We start from the raw sequence: 26987 nt of genomic DNA, 5'->3' as shown, positions 1-26987 counted from the left end.
TCCCGGCATAGTTGGGGAGACTGACATGCTCGTAAAGAGCTACAAAGTAATCTTTTTAAGTCCTGTATATGGAACTGTGTTTATCTCATGTGTTTCTGTATTCAGTGGACTTTGTCACACTCATTGCTTTGTGAAGAGCACATCTAGAGTCTAGGGAAGTTAGGGATTCAGTAAATATTTATGAATAATTTCTATATTGGAAATATATCAGAAAGCGTGCTCAGGTCTGCTGAGGGAAATCAGGGAAGGCTTCCCAGATGAGGAGGCTCTACATCATCATGATTCAGTTCACTGTGGTAGATTATAGCATTATTGGCCATGGGCATTTCATCTCTCTCTGTATTTGTGCTCTTTGGCAGTGGGCTTGGCCAGGTGACTTATTTGGACAATGGGATAGCAGCAAACTTCATGGAAGCAGAAATCTGAAATGTGGTTTCTGATTTCCCTCTTGGAACGCTGTCACCACCAGAAACACAAGCCTGCTGTGTGACAGGAGAGCGTATGAAACAGAGATGAGTTATTTCAGCGGAAGGCCATCCCAGGCCAGCGAGCCCAGCTGAGCGCACCGCTGGTGGCAGATACATGCATGAGCCCAGGCCACATCAGCAAAGCTGCCCAGCTGATCCATAGAGAAATAAGAAATGATAAATGGCCGTGTGAAGCCAATGAGCTTTGAGGTGGTTTGTTATACAGCATTATTGTGGTAGTAAATAACTGAAACACTCACCGTCTCACCAATAACCTGTGAAACAGTAATTTTTACTGCCACTTCAAATCTAAGAAAACTGAGGCTCAGGAACAAATAAATAGAAGGAAAAAAGAATTTCACCTAAGTCCTTAAAGTTCAAACCAAGAACTCCTTTCTTTGTATCTTTATGTTTAGAAACATGACTCTGATCTATCATGGGAGCCTATGAGTTAATTATGTGGAGACAGGCAGAGAAAGCAAGAAGGGAGAGAGGGAGGAAAGAAAGACAGACTGCGGAATATGCCTGACCCTCAAGGCAATGCCTGCTCCACTAATTTAGCCACACAGGTGGTACTCAGGGAATTCTAGGTGATGTTTAACATAAACCACAGGCTAACTTGAGAGATGGGTTAGAGAGAATTTTTTTAAGAGCAAAAAAGAAAAAGAGGGATGGACAAGAAAGGACAGAGAAAAGAATATATATTTCTGTGAGACAGATGAACTCATTCATCCTACTTTTGACCGGGTGGTGGGGGAAGGACTCTCTGAGGAGGTGGCAATATGAGATTTTAATATCAAGAGAGAACCAGGCATGAGAGGATCAGGAAGAACAGCATTCCTAGGCAAGAGAACAGCTGTGACAAAGAACATGAGGCTAAAACAAGCTTGGCAAGTTCAAGGTCTCAAAGGAGGGCTAGGGTAGCTTGAGTGAAGGGGGCGGGAAGGGAGGGCAGATGACTAGATTCTCTAGACGACTGGAGAATGGGTTGTGGGGACAATAGATTATAGGCAGCCGAACACGGTAGCAGGAAACCAGCTAAAAGGTTATTGCTGTTGTCCCCGTAAGAGATTATGGTCGCTGGACTGTGGAGATGGTGGCAAATAAAGATCATGAAAAGTGTTTTTTCTTGGAAGTAGAGTCAACCAGACCTGCCAGTGGATTGAACATCAGGGAAAGTCAGGAACAAAGAGTGACTCCCAAGTTTGGGCTTGAACAACTGGGTGAGTGGTGGTGCCATTTACTGCAACAGAGACAAGTGCAGGAAGGAAAGGGTCTTGTTTTGTTTTCCCAGAGTAGGGGATTAATCAGAAAAGGAGAATGAAGAGGGAATAGGAATGAAGGGTTGAGAACACAGCACCTGCTCCGGGGAGAGACTAAGCAACTCCCTTTGCAGTATCACTCTGAGGCCTCGGTCCTCAGGCTGTGTGCCCTGATCTAATATTTTAATGTGTATGAACGATCCAGGAAGGTTAGGTTGTAATGGAATAAAAACAAACAATTAAAAAATTAAAACAGAACCACAGAACTACTGCAGAACAGCTTGTTACTAAATAGCAACAGCTCAAGGCAGAGTATGCAGTTTGTTTTTCCTCCCCTAACCCAAGCACAGCAAGTGTGAGGCCTGCACTATTCAGTGGTGAGCTCTGGGGTAACCACCTCCCTTTCCACACATCCCCCCTCTACCACAATGGAAAAAAGAGACCTTTGAGTTTGTTTGCTGATGTAGCTCACACTTTTATAGCACTTCAAATGATTGCTGACAACAGCTTGGCGAGGTGAGCAGGGAAGATGCCACTATCCCCAACTTTAAGATCAGGAATCTAAAGCAGGGGCAAAGCCTCATGGCTAACGCGTGGTGGAGCTGGGACCTTCCAACACCTTGGTCAGTGTGCAGTGGGTCAGATGGCCCAAGATTGCTTCTCCCTCAAAAGACTGACTCCGTGTGGCTAATGGCCAGCCCTTTATTATTTCTCACTGTTGGGACCTCCTATTGTCAGCCCTTGTTTTCAGTGCTCTCCTCCTCTTCACTTCCCTTCCTCCCCACCATGGATTTCATGGTTCATCCTTTCAATCATTCTCTTGTACACTCAGTAAAACCCCAAGAGAACACATCCTGTGGTAATATGAGTCCAGCAGACATCTTCCACCCAGCCCCCACTCTCATTTCACTAACGTAGGCATGGCAAGGCTCTCCATTTGTGCAACTGGTTTTTGGACCCGATGCATAATGTTACTGTCCCATCAAATCTTTTTGACAGTGCTCTTCCATCACATCTATTGGCCAACAGTCCATCTTCTGACATTCAGCACTCAGGCTGCTGGGAGCTGCTGGAGGAAATCATCAGTTGATCAGGCGAAGGCTAGTTCAGCCTCTGCTGGGCCACAGGCACTGCTGGGCCACTGGCACAGCTCTGAGAGATCCTACCCTATCTGTAGTTTATTTTCCTCCACCCTGTTTCAAGTCTTTCTACTCTCTTCAACCTCAGATCCTTCCCCATGTAAAGGAGACGACTTCCTACTTCAGAGACAGCAGAAGCCATCATCTGGGAATAACTGCAACTTATGGCCATGGAATCAAAACATGTTCCCACATCCGTGTTCATTTCCCTTCCAATTATAGTGAAGGAGGTGGCCCTTCTCTATGCTAAGGTCTCTCCATCTGCTATGCTGTGGGTCTCATCTTCTGTCTTTTATCTCATGTATTTCCAACTTTGCACCTCAACAAGTTCAAGTTATTTCTATCCAAAAATTTTAAAAAAACTAAAAAATAACCTTCCTTAGACCCCCCTCTCCCACTCTAACCACTATTCTGTCAGTTCCTACTCATTCATAGCAGACTTCTCATCACTGCCATCTTTTCCATCTGTATCCACTCTGAACCTCCCACCCAACTGGCTTTCTTCTCCGTCATTCTATCTGAACCTTTACTACTGACTAGACTCACTGATGATCTTCATGTTACTGCATTCAATTGACACTTCTTTATCTGATCTTATCTCTCAGACGTATGACACACAGGTAGACATTCCATACTCACCTTCAGGAAACAGCCTGAACGTTTATGGCACTGTTCCCACTAGGTTTCCTCTGAACTGGCTCACCAGACTTTCTTTTGCATTCTGCTCTGCGGTCTCCTCCTCTTCTTCTACTCAGCTAATAAATTTCTTCTTCTCATTTGACACACATCTCAGATGATCTCATCCATATCCTGTACGTGGATAACTCCAAAACCTTGAACTACTGCCAAGAACTTTCTACTGAGCTTTGGACCCATGTATTCATCTGCCTACTTGACATTTATACGTATAAGCTTAATAGGCCTCAAAAGAACATGTCAGACTTGAACTTGTGATCTTTCCCCTCAACACTCCACTCTTCCTTCAGCAAGTGGCCCGCCATCCACTCAGTTGTGCCCGTCAAAATCCTAGTTGTTACCTGTAATAAGTACTGTCATTCCTGCCTGCCTAGCATCCATTCACCATTGGACTGGTAATAGCTTCTCAAATTTCCTTCCTCACCCTAGGTCTATTTGCTCCAAGTGGGACAGACTCTGCCCTTTAGCTCCAGGGGTGAACATGGTACCCAGGATTAGCTAATGAGGCTCAGTTCTAGTGTATTCCCTGAAAATATTGAGAAGTTCTCTTCTGTTGAAGTTGCTACCCTGTGAGTATGTGAACCTGGAACTCCCAGCTGCTATTGTACCACTATGAGTTAAGAGCTTTCCAGAGATAAAAATTGAACGCATTTTTTACTCCTAAAAACATCATCTAAACTCCTGGATCCAGTCATATCTGAAGCACCTGATCTACTCCCAGGGCTTTTCCTGTACTTGAATCAATCAATTTCCTTACACCAGTTCGAGTTGGGTTGCTATCGCTTGTATAGAAACAGTTCAATTATTTTTAGTGCCTCCCCTTCCCTCACCCCTTCCTTTCCAATCAGTCCCTAAGTCTTTTTAAAATGACTTCCTAATGAGCTAAATATCGAAAACCACTCCACGTCAGTCCATTTCTAACCGTCACTCTAGGACTATCATCTCTCAGCTGGACAATCACAATGGCATTCTAACCTATTCCTTGTGTCCACTCCTGTTCCTTCAATATACTCTCTACACAATAGTCAGCATGATCTTCTTAAAACCTAAATCTTATTATGTGTCTCTTCTACTTAGGGTTCTTTATTGCTCTCTCTTGCCTATATAATTAAGTCCAAAAATGATTCACATGGCCTGTGACCTCTGAATGAACTGGTCCCTATCTCACTTCCCAGCTTCATCTTACTAACTTTTCCCTCTTACTCCCTTCATCCCAGCGGAGGTAGGCCCTACTCCTAAATATTACCACCTTTGCAAATGCTGTTCCCAGTGCCTGGAACAGCCTTGGCCTGAACTTCCCTAAACTAACTGCAATTTAAATGTTATTCCTCAGGAAAAGGCTTCTCTAACATACTAAACCAGGTCCCTTCCTTCCCTGAGCCATCTCTCGTGTCTTGAAACTTTATATTCTATATTTTGCCTTCTCAGAATTTGTATTTGTCATCATTCAATTAAACATTTCATGTTAATGATTAACTAAAGGTCTAGCTCCCCCACTAGACTCTTAGTTCCATGAGGATTGGGACCATGTCACTATAGCTTATCACAGAGCTTGGCATAGTTTTGACTGACTTTCCTTTGTTCTAGGAGCTGTAGAGGGGATGTGAGGGAGAAATGAAAGAAAAATGGAGATATTTAATCAGGTTTACAAATTCAGTTTTAGACTAAAAACTTTACATTTAAGCAGTTGACCATCTGTTATGCCATTAAGGCAGTATTTCTTGCAGGTGAAGATAAAGCAGAGTGTTGGGCAATTTCCTAAAAATCTGGTTTATGTAAAGAACAAAATCTAAAAACAAGAAAAAAACAACAACCACATACAAATCTCAACCTGCCCTGTTCTCTTCAATGAGTTTCATGAAAAGAAAGTGAAAAAGAGAGAGAGATAAATAGAGAAAGAGAGAAAAGGAGGGAGAGAGGGGAAGAAAACTATACTAGAGTAAAGAATTTTAAGGGACATAATAACTACGTGCAGTGCAGGATCCTAGCTTTGAGTTTGGTTTGGATAAACAAACTGTAAAGGACATTTTGGGGACAAGCTGGGGACATTTTAAAACAGAGTGGATTTTAGATAAGATGAAAATGTATTGGCAAGGAAAGATGGAGATCATTAACTAAAGAAAGCAGGTTAAAAACAGTGTGTGATCTCATTTTGGTAAAAATATGAATATGTATATTTATATATGCATAGAAAAAAGTTTCAGGGTATATACACAGGTGTGTTAACAGTGGCAATCTATGGGTGGTAGGAATATGGTGCTATCATTTCCTCATTTTTCTTTATCTACATTTATAACTTTCTATAAGGCACAAATGCTTTTGTAATGCTAAAAACTGAAATATAAATTGATTTTAAAAATTTTAAAGTAGGCTTAAACAGACTCAGATTTTTATTGAAAGCTGTCCAGGACATTTTCCTGTGTCTTCCACCTTAGAAATGAATAGTGTCCCTACTTCTGAGGAGGTCTCAGCATGAAGGATGAAAACTTTTAGCAGTCCTTGAAGGGAGTGAGTGGATCAGGTATGGAGCACGCATACATTATCTGCTGGCACTGTCAGTAAGTGACCTCCCCGTCAGCAACAGGAGAGGCTGCAGAAAAGCAGCCGTACAGCAAGGTGCTCGCATAATTACCAGGCAACGGTGAAGCAGCCATTTCCTGCTCTAATGGAAAAATCCACAGTTCATCAACTCTTAAAGGTAGTGAGTACATAGAAACTGAGAAAATGCTGAGTTCCGTTGCTATCTGACAAGGGGAGGGAAGAGCGTTTGGAAGACAACTGTGAAAGACTGAGAAGGTCACCATTGGACACTGTTGAACCGAATGGCAAGAGACTTGTATTCAAAGCCTTACTTCAAGGGAACTGGAAAAGTTCACAGCCACGGCAGGCCTCATATTCCTTCTGCGTAAAATGAAGTCGAGACAAAAACTACAATTTTAATTGCTTTACAACCATGGCTCGTTGAATATCAAAATATTGTGTTGGACACTAAGTCACAACATTAAATATACCAAGAGAATTTTGCTAACATCTCGCTTATGAATTCTCACAGTGAGGAGAAAGTTGCCTGTAGAGGGCACTAGTCAGTTAATAACATCTTTTTGAATCAATTTGACTCAAGATCAGGAAGGGACCTTATGGATCATATATCTAGTCCCTCTTTCTATGTAGAGGAGAAAATTTGAGGCCCAAAGAAATGAGGTGGCTTACTCAGAATCACGGATCTGGCGCTGGGCCGAGCTTAGGTAGAATAAAGAATTCTGATTCATGTTAAAACAAAAAACTTAAAGATCTAAAAATCAAATTGCATTTAGTTGTCCATTTACTGAATCACCTTCCCTGAAAACCATAACATCGTCATCACCACGAAAAAAAGGACACTTTCCCAGAAAATCTACTCTGTAAGACACTTTGCTTGAAGGCATTTCATTCCAATGTTACTCCCCACTCACAGTGTTATTCAGTAAAATTCCCTTAGCCCATTACATTTGTTGATAAAATTTGCTGTCTAAATACTTCTTTGTTGAATTTATAGAGCCCTCAAAATGATTGGGGGCCAGGAAGTCCCCCCCCCCCCCAAATCCCATCAATAGCAGTTAAGAGTCAACCCAACCAATAGATTGATTGGGCCTACTTCATTTATTTGTTAAAATTAGGCAAACATATGGACTGGCACTGGTTCCTTGAGGTTGGTGTTCGATTATTTCAGTCATCCTATGGCCAGATTAGATATATCACTTTTCAAGATTGTCTGTTCCTTGCCAATTCCAGAAAATAGTTGCTGTGGTCAAATACTGTACATAGATCCCAGCTCTGTAAAACCATGACTAGAATGCATTTGATGTGTTCTCCTTGGGTTTCTCTGTTTGTTGTTTTGGGAAATAGTTCGTGGTATCATGCGGTAATAGAACCATCAACTTTAGAGCCTAATAGACATTGGAGTAAATCCTGCCTCCATTCATGTATCAGCCAGGTCTCTTCAGCAAGTTAATTCAGCTCTGTCAGTATCAGATTTTTCGTAACAGTGTTTACCTTATAGTGAGGATTACATGAGAAATGTGTACAAAGTGCCTAGATCAGCCCCTGGCACAATGCAAGCGGGTCTCCCACTTGTATAGATGACCTGTTTTCAGAATCCGGAGAAAGCACGGAGTAGAATTCCACAGTGTAACGGATTCAAGGTCATGGCTAGTAAAGCAAGGTATTGTCCTTAAAATGTTCCATGGAAGACTAGATTAGATGAGCATTCCAGTAGATGAGCTACAGAAAAGTAACTTTTAACCTAGCCCAGGCTAACGCCATGGTGCTCTTATTGTTCACCAGCTTTCACAGAAGAGGCATTACTAAACTACAGCCTAAGTCACCCCACGCATTTCAGGGGCGATCAAAAACCATGCTCAGCGGAGTGTGGGAGGAACTTAGAACAGTTAGATACTCTCATCCCATGATATTCTAGGGCAGGGAAAGCATTTCAGCTTCTTTTTAAAACCTGTCTTTTTTAAGAGCATGGGAAAGAACATGAGGGGGCTCCCCCGGAGCGTGCCTGCCCGACAGGGGTGCGCCGCGGCCGGGTCACTTTCCCCACGCCGCAGCTGCGAACCGTCGCTTCACACCCACCGAGTGCGCGCTATGTTCAGAGCATTAGACAGGCATTACTTCATTCAAACTCCGCCACAACCTGGGGGAGATACTATTATTAACCTGAGGGTATTGATGGGGAAACGGAGGCGTGGTGAGTGTGTTGCCTGCCCAGGTCCCACAGCCAGGATTCGGCAACGCGACGAGCCCCTGGCAGCGACGCTCCCAGAGTCCAGGCTCCTCGCCTCTGCCTCTTTGGTCTTCATTTTTTTAGCTCCCCTGAGTGTGGAAATGGTGGGCAAAGGCAGGCAGCATCTGAGGGGGACACGGCAATCAAGAAATCCGCTGGGGACCCAAATCACTTCTATCCACACAGCCTACGTTAACATGACTCACTATTCCAGGGTCCTCATCAGACCACTTTACTATTCCAGAAAGCTATTGCCCCAGAAGATAACTCTTACAAATAACTATTTCATTCCAGGAACTTCCCCAAACTCATCTATAGAAAGCGTCAAAGGACAATTTTACATCAATATGAGCATTTTCAATCCCCTAATCTCAAAATCTTCACCTTGCTGTATCCACTAATCCTAAAGATTATATTATGATCCTCATACAGCCCTAACCAGAACTCCAACCCCCCGGCCCCTGACCACTGAAAGACACACCTCAAAAACAGACTTCCAAATCTGAGAAATATTCTCAACCTTGCCTCTCCACTCCGTGCCTCTACTAAGACCTGCTGAGAACTACATCTCTGTCACCTGTAAAGCATCCGTTCTCATCTGGGGCAGTTTTGCCTCGCAGGGGACATTGGGCAATGTCTGGAGGCCTTTCTGATTGTCATGACTGAGAGTGCTACTGGCATCCAGAGGGTCAAGGTCAAGATGTCTGCTAAATATCTTGCAATGTACAGGACAGTCCCCTTTCCCCAACAGAGTATTATTATGTTGATAATACTTTGGGAAGCCAGCATTTGAATCACTAATTAACAATGTCTAAATTAGTTCTATAAACAAGTTTCCCAAATTTGGAATCATTCCAGCTATGTTCCTATTCCCCATTGCCATTGATTTCCAGGGTCCCTGCAGGTAAGTGAGCCCCAGGATGCCCATTAATGCCTAAGACATTTCATCCTGAGAGTCTATACTGAAGACATATACCTGCCTTTCTTTGGTGGCGGAGGGGGAGCTCCTTCTTCTAAGAAAAGATCACCTGGTGCTTTATTTTAGTCTCTACACTTTGTATTCTGTATGAGCAGTTTGAATTGATGAACTTGAGGCCACAATTTTTTTAGAAGATGTCCTTAATTATCTTAATAACTGCAGAGTTCCTGAGGTTGTGAAGATGGATTTAATGAGCAGGAAGCATGTTCTCCTTGCAGCCAAGTAGCACTAACTCACAGCACTAATTCAAAGTGATAGGGAGTGTAGAAGGCTGCCTTTCAAAATTAGCACTTTGAATTACACTTTTCCTTCTAGATATTTCCACTGGTAACAATATTTCCTTGGAAATCAGTGTTTGGGGTTATAAAATCAACTTGTAGCCAAAAATACAAAGTCTACTTCCTGCTTGTGGTAGGTAAAAGGCAAAAGTCCTATAAATGTGTGTGTGTGTGTGTATATATATATATAGATTCCCCCAAAATATGTACACACTTTAACAGCTGATAGCTCAATTTTGAAAATGAAATGCATTTTAATAAACACTGCCTTTAAAATTATTCAAAGTGTGTGTATACAGTTTTTGGGACACCCTATATATCCAGTTCAAAAACTGATATTACTAAAGTCTTAAAATATTGTGCAATGATTTTCTGAAGGCAAGTAATGAGCTTTGAATCTTGGGGACTTAGTGAAGCTAAATACCAGCCTTCCCTGTGGTACAGCAGCCAGGGCTCATGTTGTTGGAATGGGGCCCAGGATGATCTCAGCCTGTAGAGAGATGACATCGATAACCTACAGGGCCTTCCTTTTAGGCAGCTGAGTCTGTCACCAGGAGCTTCATTGAACCTTCCCGCAGCTCTCAAGCCCAGCACAGAAATGTTGCCTCAGAACTTGCCTCAGGGCCCAGCTGGGTGGCTCAGTTGCATGAGCTTCGTCCCATACACCAAAAAGGTTGAAGGTTTGATTCCTGGTCAAGGCACATGCCTGGGTTGTGGGTTCAACCCCCATTGGGGTGCATATGGGAGGCAGCTGATCGATGTTTCTCTGTCTCTCTCCTTTCCTCTCTCTCTAAAAAAATAAAATAAAATAAATCTCTAAAAATATCCTTAGGTGAAGATTTAAAACAACAACAAAACTTGCCTCAGGGAGGATACAGGTGGTTTTCCTTTTTAAAGTTCTTGTGATGGTGGTGTCTTGAGTCCTATAGGGACCCACTCAGACCCCAGAGTTGGTATAAAGATAATTCCAAAGACAAAACATGTTAGCTAAAGCAGACAAAGAAATAAACCTTATCAAAATTGCCCTTATCTGACTACAGCAGAGCCTTCAGAAACTGCAACTGCCCTCAATCCCTCTCCTGAGGAGTTTCCTGCAAATTCAGCTGCCAGGGAGACAGATTGCCCATTTCTATCAGCATCAAAAAGCCCAACAGAACCTTCCACACCTTCCCACTGAAGCCCTGACCACCACCACCACCACCTCTTTGTTAAATTTGGTACGTGAATAATTTTTTATCTGTGTTTATGGCGTGAGTTCCTCATCACTGAGTACTTTCACCTGCTCCCATAAATACTCCTTTTCTTTGCTCCCCTAATCTGTTTATTGTCAGTTAATTTCCAAGCCCCCTGCTACTAGACACCAGTTGGAAGAAGAAAAGTTTTCCTCCTAACAGCTTTGGTGGTATAAATGGTATGATTGGACTCCCTGCCTACTTTGGAGACTGCAGCTGAGATATTGAGACCACTGACTACACTGACGGATGAATTTCCATACCAGTCAGACTCCCATATCTCTGCTCAAGATCTGGTTGAACAAAGGCAGTAAGATTCTCTCCGTTTCTTTTTTTTCCCCAAGATTTAGATGAGCCGGAGAAAACACTTATGCAACTAGTTCCTTGCATACTGTAACTCTTGGTTTGAGTACCCTTATTATAGATCGTTTCCTTTCTAGGATGTCCATTGTGTCCTGTCTTCTTTTGTGTCCCAAGAGCTTCATTCAGATCTAATGAGAGCATTGACTCTCTGGTTTTCTGTATGACCAGGAACTTAAAATATTGGATCTATGCTCAGAAGAGGCTTGGAGCATGAGAATCTATAATTTGCAGGACAAAAATATGAATAGACTGGGCACCCCATTTGTGGTTGGTATCCTGCTAACCATTGCCAGCCCTTAGAGGGTTCATCTAAGGCTAAATGAAGGGTCTTCAGTCCCTAAGGGCCTCATCTTCTTGTTTTCTCATTGTATTGCTAGTGCTGGGAAGTCCCATCTCGGTATCACCTGCCCAGTGTCACAGATGGGAAGTCGGTGATTGGAGGCATCTCACTTTTATGGAAAACTGGAGACGAGTTTCCACAAACACCATTCTCATCACCTGTGGCAAGGAGATTCTTTGCCTTTTGTCTCTGTCTATCATTGGGAATGACTTTGGATCATGGGGCTTCATCTTCTCCACCCTTTTGGGGGGATGACTCCTGTCCATGGCTAAGTCATACAAAGGCCTATTGATTTTGCGTCACATTTTGGAACAGGTATACCTTTGGAGATCCTAAATCATCAATGGCCAGGCAACAGATCTCTTGATTTGGAAGAGCTTTTATATTTGAAAGAATTTTTAAAAAAATATATTTTTATTGATTTCAGAGAGAGGAAGGGAGAGGGAGAGAGAGATAAAAACATCAATGATGAGAGTCACTGATGGGCTGCCTCCTGCACGCCCCCCACTGGGGGTTGAGCCCGAACCCTGGGCAGGTGTCCTGACCAGGAATCGAACCTCGATCTCCTGGATCATCGGTAGATGCTCAACTGCTGAGCCACGCCAGCTGGATGAATCCATTTTTTGAGAGCTCTCATCCTAAATAAATAGCTTCTTAACCAACATGGGAAGATCAAATTGAAAGAAGGATACACAAAAAAGATCATGACTAACTTAAAAGACTTCCTTAGCAAAATTAAAGAACAGAAATCAGATTTATAACAAAAATTAAAATCTAACACTCACCATAAGCACCCCTCCACCACGTCCCTCCTACAGATGGCCAAACTGGAGGCGGGTAACTATGACCATTTTAAGTTTTGTGTCATTCACACTATCTAGTTATTATTTTATTCTGATGTTTTCCTAAAAGCTCTTACAATCAACTACAAGCCAGAATACTTTGTCTTCAACAAAAGCAATGTCTCAAAGAACCATAGAAAAGTCTATGACAGGCACTCTGGGGTACAGGCTTCTGATCGCATCACTTAACTAACTTTGAGGTCATGCCATTGGACTGAGTAGACGGTTCCAGAACTCTGGTTCATGAAACTGCTAATTCGAGATCAAGAAGAACAAGAATTCATTACATGGGACTGAATGAACACATGAAGAGTGATTATAATTTTTATGGGCTTTTTGTTTGTTTGCTTGAAACATTGCTGATTCTTTAATGTTTTACTTTCTGGATATAAGGAACCCCTTTCTCTTAAGCTATCCAGAACTCACAATAATCTAGTAGATTATATCTTTGTGAGCAAAAATGAAACATTTATCTTTTTTCTCCCTACCTGATCTCTCTGGAATTCAGAAACTCTTTCTCAGTATTCTTATTTTTATTGCAATGTAGTTGTTTGCATAAGTTCAATAAAAATCTGCCCTACTTATAAGAGGATATAGTTGAGAAAATTTGTTATATCGCCAAGGCTTTTACTGGAATGTCATATTTGAGAAAGATGCACATAGAATCGGGTATGACCAGACAGTTTTTAGGAATTAAGACTCACCTTATGGAACCGATGTTTACAAAACCCTCTTGGAGAAAAAAGGACTTGATGCCTGGCTTACAGGTTCCCAGCCTTATAGGTGGTAAGGAAGGCCACTTTCTGGCAGGCCCAGGAACTTTAGACTATTTGGGGAACCTCAAGAAAAGAGCAAATGACCCAAATATATAGATACTGCAGACGAAGTCCAGTAAGTTCTTGGCTTGGTTCACAAGCACCGAGAGGCATTTAAAAGTCCAATCTGAGGATCCTTATAAAAGCCCCAGCAAAGCAAACTTGAAAAGGCCTATGTCATCAGTTACCATCCTTGCTACGCTTATATAAGTGATCCAGCCAAACGTAATAACCTAGACTTATTTTGTGAACAAGAATAATCTTTCTTTGATTGTCTTTGATTAAAATGGGGGTGATTGTAGAGAGAAATTTCGTTTCAATGGAAAATAATCACCTGCCCTTTTTGTTATCAGATTTGAGGCCTGTCCGTTGCCTTTGAGCTAATTTCCTCCCCTTTGTAAGTTGGACCCTGCTGTCCTACACATTTTGTTGATAATTAACTTTTCCAGTTTCTCTCCTCCTTTCCTGACTTGCCGTCACTGAGTACAACTGTGATTTTTCCTGAAGTGCTAGAAGCTGAAGCTGAACAGCTTGATGTAAGTGCCAAGGGTTCGTGACCACAGCGGTGTGGGTCAGCCTTCCAGAAAGCTCACCAACCTCCTGCGTCTTCCACGCTCTGCCGCAGGAAATAGCCGAGGCCGTGCCATTGCCACTGCCAACCTCCCTAAGATGCTGCAAACCCAAGGGGTAGAAATCTTCTCGACTGCCTGCTCTCTGGACCCAGAATCCAGGTTTATAGCCTGCTCCAGTCTTTTTCTCCCCCTTTGCAGACCTCTTTCCTTGAAACTTCTAACCCAAATCTATCTCCACAGCAGCCAGCCTTGCTGCTGCTGCTGCTTGGTAAAACTTCTAGAGAAGTTTCAGACAGGGGAAATGCAGGAGGGGAGCCACTCGGACCCCCAGAGTTGATTTGAAAGTGAAAAGATTTGAGCTAAAGAAGGTACAGGAAAAAAAAATCTTATCTCACCCTCGCCCAGGTGGAGTGGCTCGGTTGGTTGAGTGTCATCCTGGGCACCGAAAGGTCGCCGGTTCAATTCCTGGTCAGGGCATATACCTACGTTGGGGTTCGATCCCCAGTCGGGGTACGTACAGAGGGTAACTGATCCATGTTCCTCTCTCACATTGATGTTTCTCTCTCTCTCCCTTCCTCTCTCTGAGCATGTCCTCGGGTGAGGATTTAAAAAAGAAAATCTTATTTAACTCCCCTTATCTGACTCAAGCACAGCCTTCAGGATATGAAGCTGCCATTAACCCCAGCCCCAGTGTAAATTTCCTGTGAATTCAGCTGCCACAGGGGCAGGCTGCCCATTCCCATTATCATCAAAAAGCCCCACAAAACCTTCCATACCGTCCCATCAAAGTCCTAACTCCTTCCTCCTTTTGCTTAGTTTGGTATATAAACCTTTTTAGTTCTGGGCAATTGAGTGAGTTACCCATCACTGAGTAGTTCCACGTGTAGGTATAAATAAGCCTTGTCTTTTCTCCTGTTAGCCTAGCATCAGTTAAATTGCAGGCCCCTGACCACTGGACCCAAGTTGGAAAAATAAGTTTCCTCACCAACAGCTTCCTTCCTGGTGGCTGGAATAGACTGCTCCCTGATGAAAGCATTGAGTGCCATAACTACATTTCTATTCCTCGATGTATGTGTGTATGAGCATGGGTGTATTTACAGAGCTGGCAGCTCAGCAGGTCGTGACTGCATTTCCTTAGGAATTTCCTTGGAGAGTCAAAGCTTATTAAAGTAGAAAAAACTCTTCCCAGAAAATCAGAAACCTATCTTCAAGACCAAGCTCATTGCCCTGCTTATTGCATCATCAGGCCAGCCAGCTTAAAATAAATCATGCCTTAAAAGTGAACCAATTACCAAACTCACCTCCCAACACTCGTTTTGGGAAATGGACTGGACGGACTCCTTCCATGGTAACTTGACCATGCTTCCCCTGATGACATCGTCTTGGAATGTTGATAAACTTCTTTTAGCGTATGCTTCAGGGAGAAGACAGTTGTCTAAATTAACAACAATTTTTAATGAGAGGCGGTTTTGAACTTTGGTGCCTGGTGGACTGGGTTCAACTCCCAATGCAGCCACTTGTTACTTTTGCAAACTTGAGCAATCTTTTAGCTTCCTTGAGGCTGCCTCACTTTCTTTATTTGTAAAGTGGGGAAAACAACACTTAACTTGAGAGATTCGGGGGGAGGATAAGCGAGGTGAGTCTGTATGCAAGTGCTTAATTTTCTTCCTGGCTTCTTTATGGTGCTTTCAAATTCATTTGGGACCTAGGATTAGTACTCTGTAGGCACTATTGACATAGCTTTTCTCAACATTAGAACATATACCCTATTCCATTTACTTAATTTTCTTTCCCTACCTTCCAGCTTCCCTCATTCCTGAAAAAAGATCACAGGTGCTTTATATGGACAGGAAAAACATTTTTTCCTGTGAAAACCAAGTCAAAATTTTAAAAAAGGAGATGTTCTTTTTGTCATTTCTAAATAATAATAATAACAGCAGCAACAACAACAACAAGTTTTCTATTTAATTTCCCAAATGTTTTCTAGATTTCCCTCTAGCTGGGTCTGGTGGGCATAAGCCGATATGGAGCCTGGGTCCCCTCCTCTGCCCTTTTCTTGCATATATAAATCTTATTAGAGCTGGCTGTACCCACGACGACCTGAGCCACCCAGAGTCTGGACTGACTGCATTGGGCAATAAGCAGGCCAAGATCTTTCGGTCAGGGCTTGGCAGCATGAATGGAGGAAGATGCCAACATTGTTGCCAAATGGATGGCTCATATTTTCCATCTTTGTCTTTGTGGATGGCAGTCATGTGCTCCTCGTGGTGCCCAATTGTGCAACAGATGCCAGAGGCCCTGAGCCAGAGCAAGGGCCTTGGATGAGGTTAGGCCTTCCAGATGGGCATGGTCCTGGGTAAGGCTAGCAGACAGTGTTGTTCAGCCTGGATAATCAGCTATGGCAGGGTAGACCAAAGCTTGGTTGGGTAGATAAAATCAGAAACAAAGGCTGAGAGTGGCCGTAGAAGTGGCAACGTGGGGGGATTGGAAGGGGAAACTTGAGCTGCTGCTGATTGTAGAGGTAGGGCATGGCCATCGGGTCAGGCTCCGAGTGAAGGAAGCTGAGGATCAGGTAAGGTTATAGCTTGGACACAGCTGAAGGAAATAACCAAGATCATTGCAGATGCTTCCCAAGATACTGATGGAGGCTCCCATTTACCAAAGCACGGCTTAGAATTTCTCTTGGCAGCTCTACAACGGGGCAGTCAGTCTGTCTCTTTCTCTGAGACCCAGTTCATGGTGGGCCAGGACAGTGGAAGGAAGATTCTGCTGCCATTGGAACAAAAGTTGAATATTCTCTGGACCAGGGCCATTGAATCTTTCTAGGGAAGCAGTGCTGTCTCCTGAGCTGAAATCTGAAACAAAGACTAGGATTTTTTCTGTCCACTCACAACATGGAGAAAGGTCCCAGCCATGGGGCATCTAACCAGAGTCTTGAAATGAGAAAACCGGTGCTTTAGGAAAAGTGTTTCTCAACTTACATCTGTATCCATGTGGAAACGATACCTATCGTGACTTTCAGGGAGTATATCACTGAGCTAGATCTACTCTCAAGGAGATATATCCACTGCACTGAACACTTCCCCTGTCTATAAGCATTTCTACCCACAGTACCCCAGAAGGGATCAACATTTTTGTTAATAATAAGTAGAGGTTAGCAACAATTATAAAAACCCCTTGAGGTCCCTTAATTATCAGTCCCAGGCCTGGAGATTTTACACACACGGAGTAAATGAGGATTATGAGGTTGCAGGAACCAGGGCTCAGGCATCCTGGAAGAGTGCCATATCCTTCCTGAAAGCCTCCTGTCCGGATACTGAGGCAGTTGTTACTGACCTGACACTCTGTGTCCCAGCCTCCTCCCAACCAGGTGTCCTTCCCGAATGGCCACACCCTAGTTCCCCGATGACCACACCCCTGCCAGGCCACCTGGTTTTTCCCTTGAGTAACTTTCATGAGACTCTAGTCACATTGTACACTAAGCATATAAACTGAAAGTCAGCATGTGATAGTCTCTTTATGGAAAATAAACCTCGGTCCTAGATACAGGGGGAAAAGCTGACTTTATAGTATATCTGAAAACAAATAGAAAAACTGAGACTAAAATACACAAAACTTCTTGGCTTCTCAAGCTTCACATACAAATAAGAGGCCTTTCTGTTTGCAGGAGAAAAGTCTTTGTATGTGCCAAAGCAAGATACAGGTGCTTAAAGCTTATAATGGATACTGGAATATTTTCAGATTCAGAGGAGACATGCAATGTAGGGTGGAGGGAATTTACACCTAACTCTAGTCCATGTGAAAATGATATCATCCATCTGGATCTTGTCCACCTGCAAAGCACTTCTTAGGGTTAATTACCCAGGTGATTGCTTTACCCTTCCAGCATACTTTCCATGTATAAAAATGCCTTAAATTAGCACTAAACACACTATGCCATTTTTCAAAAAGCAAACTGGAGCTTTTATAGCATTTCCCAAATCTATAGTTTGACTTCTCTTTTCTGGATCTTTTTTATTTTTTGTGACATTGTTTTTTAAGAAAATCCTCTCTGTTGATTTGTGTGGCTGAGCTCCCCCGAGAATAGGCTGACCTCCACTCAGTCCTCACCCCACCACCAGTAGGAGCTTGAATAATGACGGAGTGACAAAGTGTCCCATTCAGTTATTATTCAACTATATTCAATTGCTAAAGTTGGTAATTGGAGCATATCTTATTACAAAGGCAAAAGTTGAACATTTCCCCCAGGCACAGTAGGCTTGCACATTTGAAAACTTCTGGTCTGGGAAGAAATAAGATGTCAGGGCATGGAGCATGCAACAAATTAAACAGGGAAAGATATATTAACCAAACCTGGGCAAAATTACCAGGCCTTACCTAAAAGATATTTACCAATCCCAAGCCTTATTACCTTAAGGGGTGTGAGAGAGAATGTAGAAGAGAATCTTAAAAATACATCAATATTCCCTAGCTCTATTAGGCTTACACAGTGGAAAACTATCATTTAAAATATTATACATATTGAAATTCTATATGTATATATTATGTGTACTGTGCCCACACAGTACTGATTATGTGAATATTTTGACATTTCACCAGATTATATTAAAATGCATTTGGATCCATAGCTATAGGCTATTTACTGGAAGTCTCATTTGGGGTATGACTAAGGGGTCCAGTTTTCCCTAAGAGGTACTCCAGGGAAGGGGCAGTTTTACAGACAGTAGGGAGCTTCAGGTATCTGCTTGGATGTGGGCTCCACAAGTGACTGCTTCAAACAACAAAAAATGAGCATGGTGGGAACGAAAGAGACCACAGTAGTATCCCCAAAGTGCCTTTTCAGAATGCATTTGGGACACTTATCTGGATTCCCAGATGTCTTCCCTGGAGGTTATGATTCCCCAGTCTGGGGTAGGCCTAGGAATCAGTATTTTTAATAAGTGTTCCAGTGATTCTTATGGTAAGGCAAATGTGGGAAACACTATTCAACCACTGATACTCACTCGTGAGACTATCATTCATTCATTCTTTTATTCAGTTACTTAGTACTCTCTATGGTATTTCCCAAAACGCGGTCCTTGGATCCGCTACATCAAAATCATCTGAAGTATTTGATTAAAATCCAGATCTTGGGCCCCATCCCAAACTTACTATATCAGTATCTTCAGAGGTAGGACCCACAAATGTGCATTTTAAATGAGCATTCCTACTGATCCTTATGCAATAAAGTTTGAGAATATCTGCTGTGTGTCAGGCACGTAGGGTGTCTGGTCAAGTTGTCCATTTCCAGTCAATGGTAACACTCACTGAGACTCACTAAGCAGGGATCAGTGGATGGGGGATGCAGGAGAAATATAAAGGGTGAGGGGAGAGAGGCATTTCTTCTTGCATTAAACTGGAGGTCGACAAGGCTTGTAGGAGCAAGAAGGGCAGCTGCCCGACAGATGGAGGGGCCAAGTTTGGGGGGACATGGGAAAGCACTGGAGCTTTGGCCTGTGGATGGGGCCAACCACATGCCTGGCTGGCGATGGCCCTGTGAAGGCTCCTCAATCCCAGGGTCAAGTGGTCCGGCACCAGCAAGAACCCTCACTCGGAATTTCCTGCCAGAGCTCCAGCCCTGCAGGGCATAAATATACTTTCCTTTCCTCCTTTCTTCTCCCATTTCCTCAGTTTTGTTTGTGGAGCAGTAATGGAACTAGCCCAGGCATTGTTTCATTTTGACACCGTAACAAGGTCTGTGCTGAATTCACTTTCTCCATTAGAGGCCTATGGAGTGTTCATTGTTCCTGTGGACTTTTACTGATGTACAATTGTGTTTAAAATAACTTGTCCAAAGCATATCTGGGAAATAATAAGTAAGCTTGGTTTGAGTAAATTTTAGCTGATAATTCCAATTCTGGCTTCTCTGCTTGGTTATGTCGATGGAAGTTCAGGCAAATGCCCTTTGGGTTTTGAATGGTAAGGGGATACTAGTGAAACTAATAATGAAGTCCTTAGGAATCTGTAGTATTGTAACTCTAGCAAAGAATTCGAAATCTAAAGGACTGAAGGAACATCATTGCCACCTATCAAGTGGGAACGAGGCCTGCCGGAGCTGCCTCACTGGGTTACTGAAAGTCACCAGATTTGCAGCATTGAAACTTGGAAAACTGTAACGCTTTATACAAACATTGGTTATTGATTTTTAATAATGTTTTCTCTTGCTACCTTATGACCCTCTAGCTTCAGGTGTTATTGAAACAGTTTTAGGCTGTATAGGTCAACCTAAAATAAAGCACTGAAAAAACACAGGAATTGGGGTAAAAGGTGCTTACCGTTGTAATTACCTCTGTTACAGAGACAATTATTTGGAGCAAGATATGATATTTGCTAACGTCTGGGAAGGAGGAAGTATGATCCAAGTAGCAAAGGTCCCAGTGAGAAATGAAAGGCACTTGAAAACTATGGTGCATTGTTCTGTTCTTCTGGAAGGCAAAACACTGCCAGGATGAAGACGGAGCCATTCCAAGTGGGTGATGAAATTTGCTTTATTGACATTACCAGTAAGGATGTATTTATGGGAAACAAACAGTATAGCTAACACTTACGGGACTTGACAGGTAAGCAAAGGGAAGTGGGGTGTCTGATCATGAGGCCTAAAGCTCCGGGCTCATTCGGCACTGGTTTCATACCTGCTTAGCTATATGGTTTTTAGGTAATTATCTCCATGGATCCTCAGCTTTCTCATACATAAAATGGGCATAAAACTCTCCATTACACATTGTAAGAGCACCGAAGAGCATGATTTTCACTGGAAGTAAATTTCACCCACAGTGTGTCATTACTAGGTAATGAACATTACTTTCTTCATGTAGATTGAAACCCAGAAAGATGTATAATAGAGTTAGCGAATCACAGAGTGGCACACAGGCCTCTGTTTAATTATTTGGCTTGTGTAATATAAGTATCTTACTTTTGGTTTTCTGGGTTTTTTTTCTCTTTCAAGTAAGGGCATATATATCTGTCCTGTTGTCAGATCATCAAAAAGGAAAAACATGCTCCTCTTCAGGACTGCAGATGGAGAAGGAACTTCATCATTCCAAATTATCCCCTGCGTACTTCCTGGAATCTCATGAGAAGAGTGAAGACTTTTAAAATATATTTTTAATTGATTTTGGAGAAAGAGGAAGGGGGGGGAGTGAGATTGAGAGAAACAGAGGACGAGAGAGAGGGAAACATTGATTGGTTGCCTCCCATGTGCACCCTGACCAGGGATCGAACACACAACCTGGGCATGTGCCCTGACTAGGAATTGAACTGGCGACCTTTTGGTGCCCAGGACAATGCTCAGCCAACTGAGCCACGCCGGCTAGGGCAAGAATGAAGACTTTTGGTATATTAAAAACAAGTTCATAAAATAATTATGGCCATGCCCTAAATTTATGCATATTGATGAATAAGGTGCTTACCGTTGCAATTACAAGTTGATGAATCATTGCTGTTTCCTATAGAATTTTTTTAACTGGGCAAAAGTTAATATATTGATTGTTAATGTCACCAGGTTGACAAACCAGAACACAAAGAACTTTTTTTTTAGGATTAGGTAGGAGTCATAGTATGGTTAAAGCTAAAGGACCCTTCAAAACCATTAGTTTATAGAAAGCTGGTGCAAAGAGGTAAGTTTTAATGGTGATAATAAAATATGTTTATTGAGTGTTTTATGTGCTAGATATGTGCTAAATTACTTGCATGTATGATGTCATTTAATCCTCAAAACTATCCTCATAAGTAGATGCTGTTGTTAACGCCACATCAGAGATAAGGAAATAGAGGTTTGGAGAAATTAAATCACTTGCTTAAGGTTCACTGCTTTTTGATTGTCCTGAGCTGCTTTGGTCTCCTAGTTCAGGCTGCTGTAACAGAATACCGTAGGCTGATGGCTTAAAGAACACCAGTTTATTTTTCACAGTTCTGGAGGCTGGGAAGTTCAAGATCAGGGTGCCAGCCAATTTGGTGTCTGATGAGGGCTCTTTTCCTGGTTTGCAGATGGATGCCTTTTCTTGCTGTATCCTCAGGTGGTGGAGAGAGATCCCTTCTTTTAAGGACACTAATCCCATTCACAAAAGTTCCACCTTCACGACCTAATCTTCTCCCAAAGGCCTTCCTTCCAAATAGCATCACAATGGGGATTAGGCTTCAACATATGAATTTGGGGGGGCCATAAACATTTAGTTTGTAGCAAATGATGAGAAAAGTTATTGATTCACTCATTCGCATAATTAATTAACAAGTATTGAGCACATATTATTTGCCAAACACTGTACTTGGCACTGGGGTCACAAAGGTAAACCAATGAGATGTGGTCTCATTTTTACGGAGTTTAGAGAGCAGTAGGGGAGACAGACATAAATCAGTTGTCACATGAACATATAAATATAAACTAGGAAAAGTGGTTTTGAAGAGAAGGTATAGGAGTTGTGACAGTAGGGAACCTTGTCTTTCTGAGGAGTCGGAGGGGCTTCTCAGAGGATATGACCATTGAGCTGAGATCTGCAGGGTTACCAAGAGTTAACTAGAGCATTTGGAGAATGTAAGAGTGCTTCAGGCTTGGAAAATGCAAGTGCAAAGACTCTTGGCTGAAGCACCAAGAGCTGGGATGAGGGTGGAAGGTAATAGAGAGAGATGAGAGGTAGGCAGGGGCCAGATTATCCAGAGGCTTGAGATATTTATCATGAGAACAATGGTTTCTACAATTTTATTCAATAAAGGCCACCAGTGACCTGCTAGTTACCTAGTTTTACAACCTTGGTTTCATGGTCCTATAGTTCCCAGCTCCTCCAAGAACCTCAGGGCTCTTTCTCTGCCTCACTCCTCTTCCGCTTCTTTCACGTAAGACTATGATAAGCTCTTTAAGCCCTGGCCGGTGTGGCTCAGTGGTTAGAGTGTTGGCCTGTCCACTGAAGGGTCGAGGGTTTGATTCCAGGTCAAGAACATACACCTGGGTTGCAGGTTCCATCCCCCGCCTGGTTAGGGCGAGTGCGGGAGACAACCAGTGGACATGTCTCTCTCACATCAGTGTTTCTCTCTCTCTCCTCTGTCTCTCTCCCCCTCCCTCCCTCCTTCCCACTCTCTCTGAAAAGCAATGGAAAAAATATCCTTGGGTAAGGATTTAAAAATATAATAATAAAAAATCTAAATGTGTGTGTGTGTGTGTGTGTGTGTGTGTGTGTGTGATCTCAATATTCACTCTTGCTGATTTTTACAAAAGCAAAAATCTTGTGTCCTATTGACTCCATTTGGTGAGGGTACTTAAATTCCTGGAACACAACTATTGTTTTTAAACAATATACTTGTCAAATATTTCATTTTAGCCCACATTCATTGATATATCGTCATTAATAGCTCCAAAACTTCTATGCTATTAAGGTCTCACTTGGGTCAGTAAAACATTCCACCAAGGCCACCACCCTCGCTGACAAGTCATTGCTCCCCATTGTCTGGCTCCTAAAATTCTCATTATAGCTTCTTTCTTTGGACTAAAGCATTATTTAGTATGTTAAAATAAATGAATAATCGAAAAACTTGTCACACTTAAGTTATCAGTCACTTAAACCGTAATGGAAATGAGTTTCAGCCCTTCCCCACTGGGCAGGTTTCGGTAGTGAGAAACGGAGGGAGGGAGGTGCAGAAGGCAGCTCAGCTGCTCAGCTCCTGGCTGAGGTGGGAAAGGGCGTTGAGAGGGAAGAGGGGAGCTACGGGGAAGAGATTCTGTCTGCGAAGCTGGCAACTTTTAACAGTCACTCTTCTTTCTTTCCTATTCCTACATGCTGTTTACTTATTCTTTGGTAATTATCCATTATGGTGAGTAAGTTTCTGGTTAAAATTTTTACGGTGGTTTCCTTTATGCTGTAATTATTTGAAAACTCTTGATTAAAAATAGTAACGAAATACAAACACTTAACCCCAGATATATAACCAACCGTACAGAGTTACATTTTTTTCACATTTATTTTCTATTCAAATACAGTGCAACATTTTAAAGGAATAATGTGCCTGAAGGCATCATTTAACTTAATGGGAGATGCTACTTTGGAAAAACATTAGCTAAATTTGACAGCAGCATGATTCAAGATGATTGACACTTGAGAGTGAGCATCCAAGTTCCTTTCATGAACAGTAGGGGGAATTTGGCTTCAATTGAACATTTACTTAACAGTGTTTGTGCTACTGGTTTCCAGGCAATGTATAAATTACTGCTCAATTGCATGTGGCACAGAGAATCAAGGCAAATCCATCTTTTGGGAGGCAAACAGCCTCTACTTGATTTATTAGATATGCCAACATTAGGCCGACTAATGGGAGGGTTCGAATGGAGCCATGACAAACCGCAGCCCTGTGCTCGCTCAGGATGACTCTGGAGTTCTGCTGGTCCATTGGGCTTACTGCTTGACTGAAGGAAATATGCTAGAATGGATAGAGGGACATGGCCTTTCTGTTCCAAACCTGTATCTCCAGTGGCTTTGAAGTGGTTTAAGTTATCCTTCAGGCAGTGCAGCCTCATACCAGGTGTTAACCCAGGGGTAGCTGCTTTGTTAAGTTTCTTGCAAAGTCTGTTCAAGGACTTTGAACAAGTGGGAAGTGCCTGATGTTTAGGGATTGCTCTCATTGCTATGGATATCCAGTGCTCCTGCCCCGTCCCCAGTCCCCATCCCATAGGAACAGCCACTTCTGGGCAGAAAGAGGTGAAATGGGTCACTATGTCAAAGATAGCCTAGGAATAGAGGAAAACTCAGGACAAAGCTATCCAGGTGGGGGCAGCTGGTACAATGGTGGTCAGAAAGTGTCTCTTGAATGCTTGGCAGGTGCCTGGTGTGTCCAATGGACATGAGTCATAAGAAATAACAAAGAACATCTCCTTTCTCCTCAAGAGTTACATTTTGAGATAAGTTTCCAGGTTAACTCCAGAGGTGTGTGGTGACATTTTAAGGGGTTATGAGGCCCATGACCTTGAAGACATCTCTGCATTGTAAAACTGGAGACTGGGTTTATCTAGTCCCTGGAGAGACTCATTTGCAACCTGGCCCTACAATAATGAGCCAACCTCTCCAAGAACTCCCCAACACTCCGCCATTCTCTCTTCACCCTAGAGACTGACGAAGACACCCCTGAGAACGCAGACTAACTACAAAAAATGCATCCAGACTATCCAAGGCTTAAATCATCATCAACAACTAGGACTAAACAGAATCATACTGGGAGGGAGTATGGCCTGTGTCCAAATTCCAAATCTGATACAAACAGCTGTGCGGTGTTAGACAGATTGCTCTACCTCTCTGTGCTTCCATTTCCTCAGTGCACAAAACAGGGATACTAAAAGAATCTGCCTCTCAGGATTGCTGTAAGAATTCATTGTGACAATGCGCATCAAATCCTTAACACAGAGTTAGACATAGTAAGTGCTCAGTAAACAGGGCCATAGCTTGCATGTAGGATGTCTTTGTGTTAGAAAAAAAATGCTGTCCTCCGGGTAGACATTTGAAAATCTGCCTCTGCCTCTTCTGTTTCAGGCTGGTGCCCGGTCTCTTGGTGAGCAGTGTATCCCTCCACCCCCCAAGCTGGCCACCCCTAAACCCCAACAGGTGAGGCTGTCAGGAGATGCCAGCTGTAGCGATTACAGTGAGGGTGGTAGTGAGGCTGGCAGTGGGAGCCGCCCTCACAGCCCTGGCCGGCTTGGCAGACGCTGCGGGGCCCGTGCCGAGGGGCTGGCTGCACCTCATTTCGCAGAAGCGCAGCACTGTGCTCAGTACTTGATAAACTCAAGGAGAACAAAGGCAGGCAGATGCTCTGAATTCTCCTTTTTTGAACTTGGTACCAGCTGACCATGCTGCTTGTTTCTCTAAGCGCTTCCCTGACACGGGCGACTTGCTTCTTTCAGATTTGGTCCTGGCCCTGTCGCTTTCCTGTGTGAGTCAACAGTGGCTGCCCTGTGCGCCCCAGCTCCCCTGCCTGGCCCCGCTCCGCCCCTTCCCTGGCCTCCCCAGGTAATCCCCCTCTGCCAGGACCAGTGTCCCCGCCCACGCCGCTGCCGGGACGTGCTCTGGGGACGTGAGTCGCTGCACTCTCCCCCGGCAGAAGCTATTATTGGAATGCCTGTGCACGCAGCGCACGCCCGCTCCCCGGACCTCGCAGGCCGGAGCTCAGGGGCTGCAGGGCACGGCCCTTCCCCAGGCTCCGCGGCCGTCACAAGGCGGTTTGCGCGGAAGTCAGGCCTTTCCCTGAAAGGTGTTTTTAGCCCGGTGTTCGCACCATCAGCAAGCACCAAGTGCTCGCGTGCCTCCAGCGTCCTGGCCTATCAATGTGCCCTCCCTTATGGGTGACTCAGAAGAGATCGTCCTGGGGTTCGGCGTTAAGTTGAGAGGAAAGCAGTGCATGAAAAGCCAGAATGCGCACTGCAAAGGGGAGATGGGGCAGGGGATCTCTTTGGGCAGACACACCGGGGAGTCACACCGGGGAGGGGACAGTAGGAGAGGCAATGGGAGAAGGCCAGGGAGGCGAGGGGCTTGGACGAAGACGTGGACAGGAGAATGAGCTGGGTTTATTTATATGAACCTAAATATTGAGCTCAATTGCGATTTTGAAGACCCTGCTCCCCCTCCATGCCAGGGCGATTGACAACCTATACTAGCAGTGTATTTACTATTGCCAGGCAGTACACCTGCCACAATGACCGGTTGTATAACTACTGCCTCCCTTTTACAGATGAGGGAACTGAGGCTCAGGGAGGTGAAGCCCTGAGCTCGTGGTCATGCAGCCAGCAGGAGGTGAAGTGCATGCCCAGGCCGTCTGGCCCCTAAGCATTAACCTCTGTGGCTCAGGGTTGTTTTTCCCGGGTGCATATTTGAAGGCAGGGGGGATAAGGTTAGTTCATTGGTCCTTCTGTGAACTCCTGATGTGATCCCACCTCTTGCGTGCTAGATGTTGACTCATGCCCAGCTGGCAGGGATCTCAGGCACATTCTGGCCCTTGTCGCAGGCTGGATAATCTCGGAGACAAAGCGCGGGCTCTGAGTTCAGGAATCCTAACTCACGCTGGCCTGGCACTGGCTGAGTTCCTGAGACAGGGCTGCTAACTTCCTTGTTTTCCCTATTTGACAAAAACATGAGAATAGGAGCATGATGAAATAAACCTTTAGCTAGAGCATTTTTAGATCCTCAGAAATAAAACAAAAAGGGAAAAGGCAGATCCAGGGGCAACA

General features: G+C 43.5%; 1 long non-coding RNA gene across 2 annotated transcripts in view; it reads left to right on the top strand.

Annotated features, from left to right (window-relative positions):
- The window catches only part of LOC148093463 (uncharacterized), a 207162-nt gene that overhangs the window by 162115 nt on the left and 18060 nt on the right, over positions 1 to 26987 (top strand). Inside the window, exon 3 of one of the 2 annotated variants that reach the window (XR_015714212.1) lies at positions 20091 to 20147. The exons of the other annotated variant lie outside the window; for it this stretch is intronic. This is a non-coding gene — a long non-coding RNA (uncharacterized LOC148093463). Of the gene's footprint in view, positions 1 to 20090; positions 20148 to 26987 lie in introns of those variants that run through there. 2 annotated transcript variants of the gene reach the window in all.

This window comes from Miniopterus natalensis, chromosome 3, assembly GCF_054644295.1.
Source record: "Miniopterus natalensis isolate mMinNat1 chromosome 3, mMinNat1.hap1, whole genome shotgun sequence".
Lineage (NCBI taxonomy): Eukaryota > Metazoa > Chordata > Mammalia > Chiroptera > Miniopteridae > Miniopterus > Miniopterus natalensis.
The sequence above is the reverse complement of the archived record's forward strand: the minus strand, read 5'-3'. Positions and strand labels throughout refer to the sequence as shown.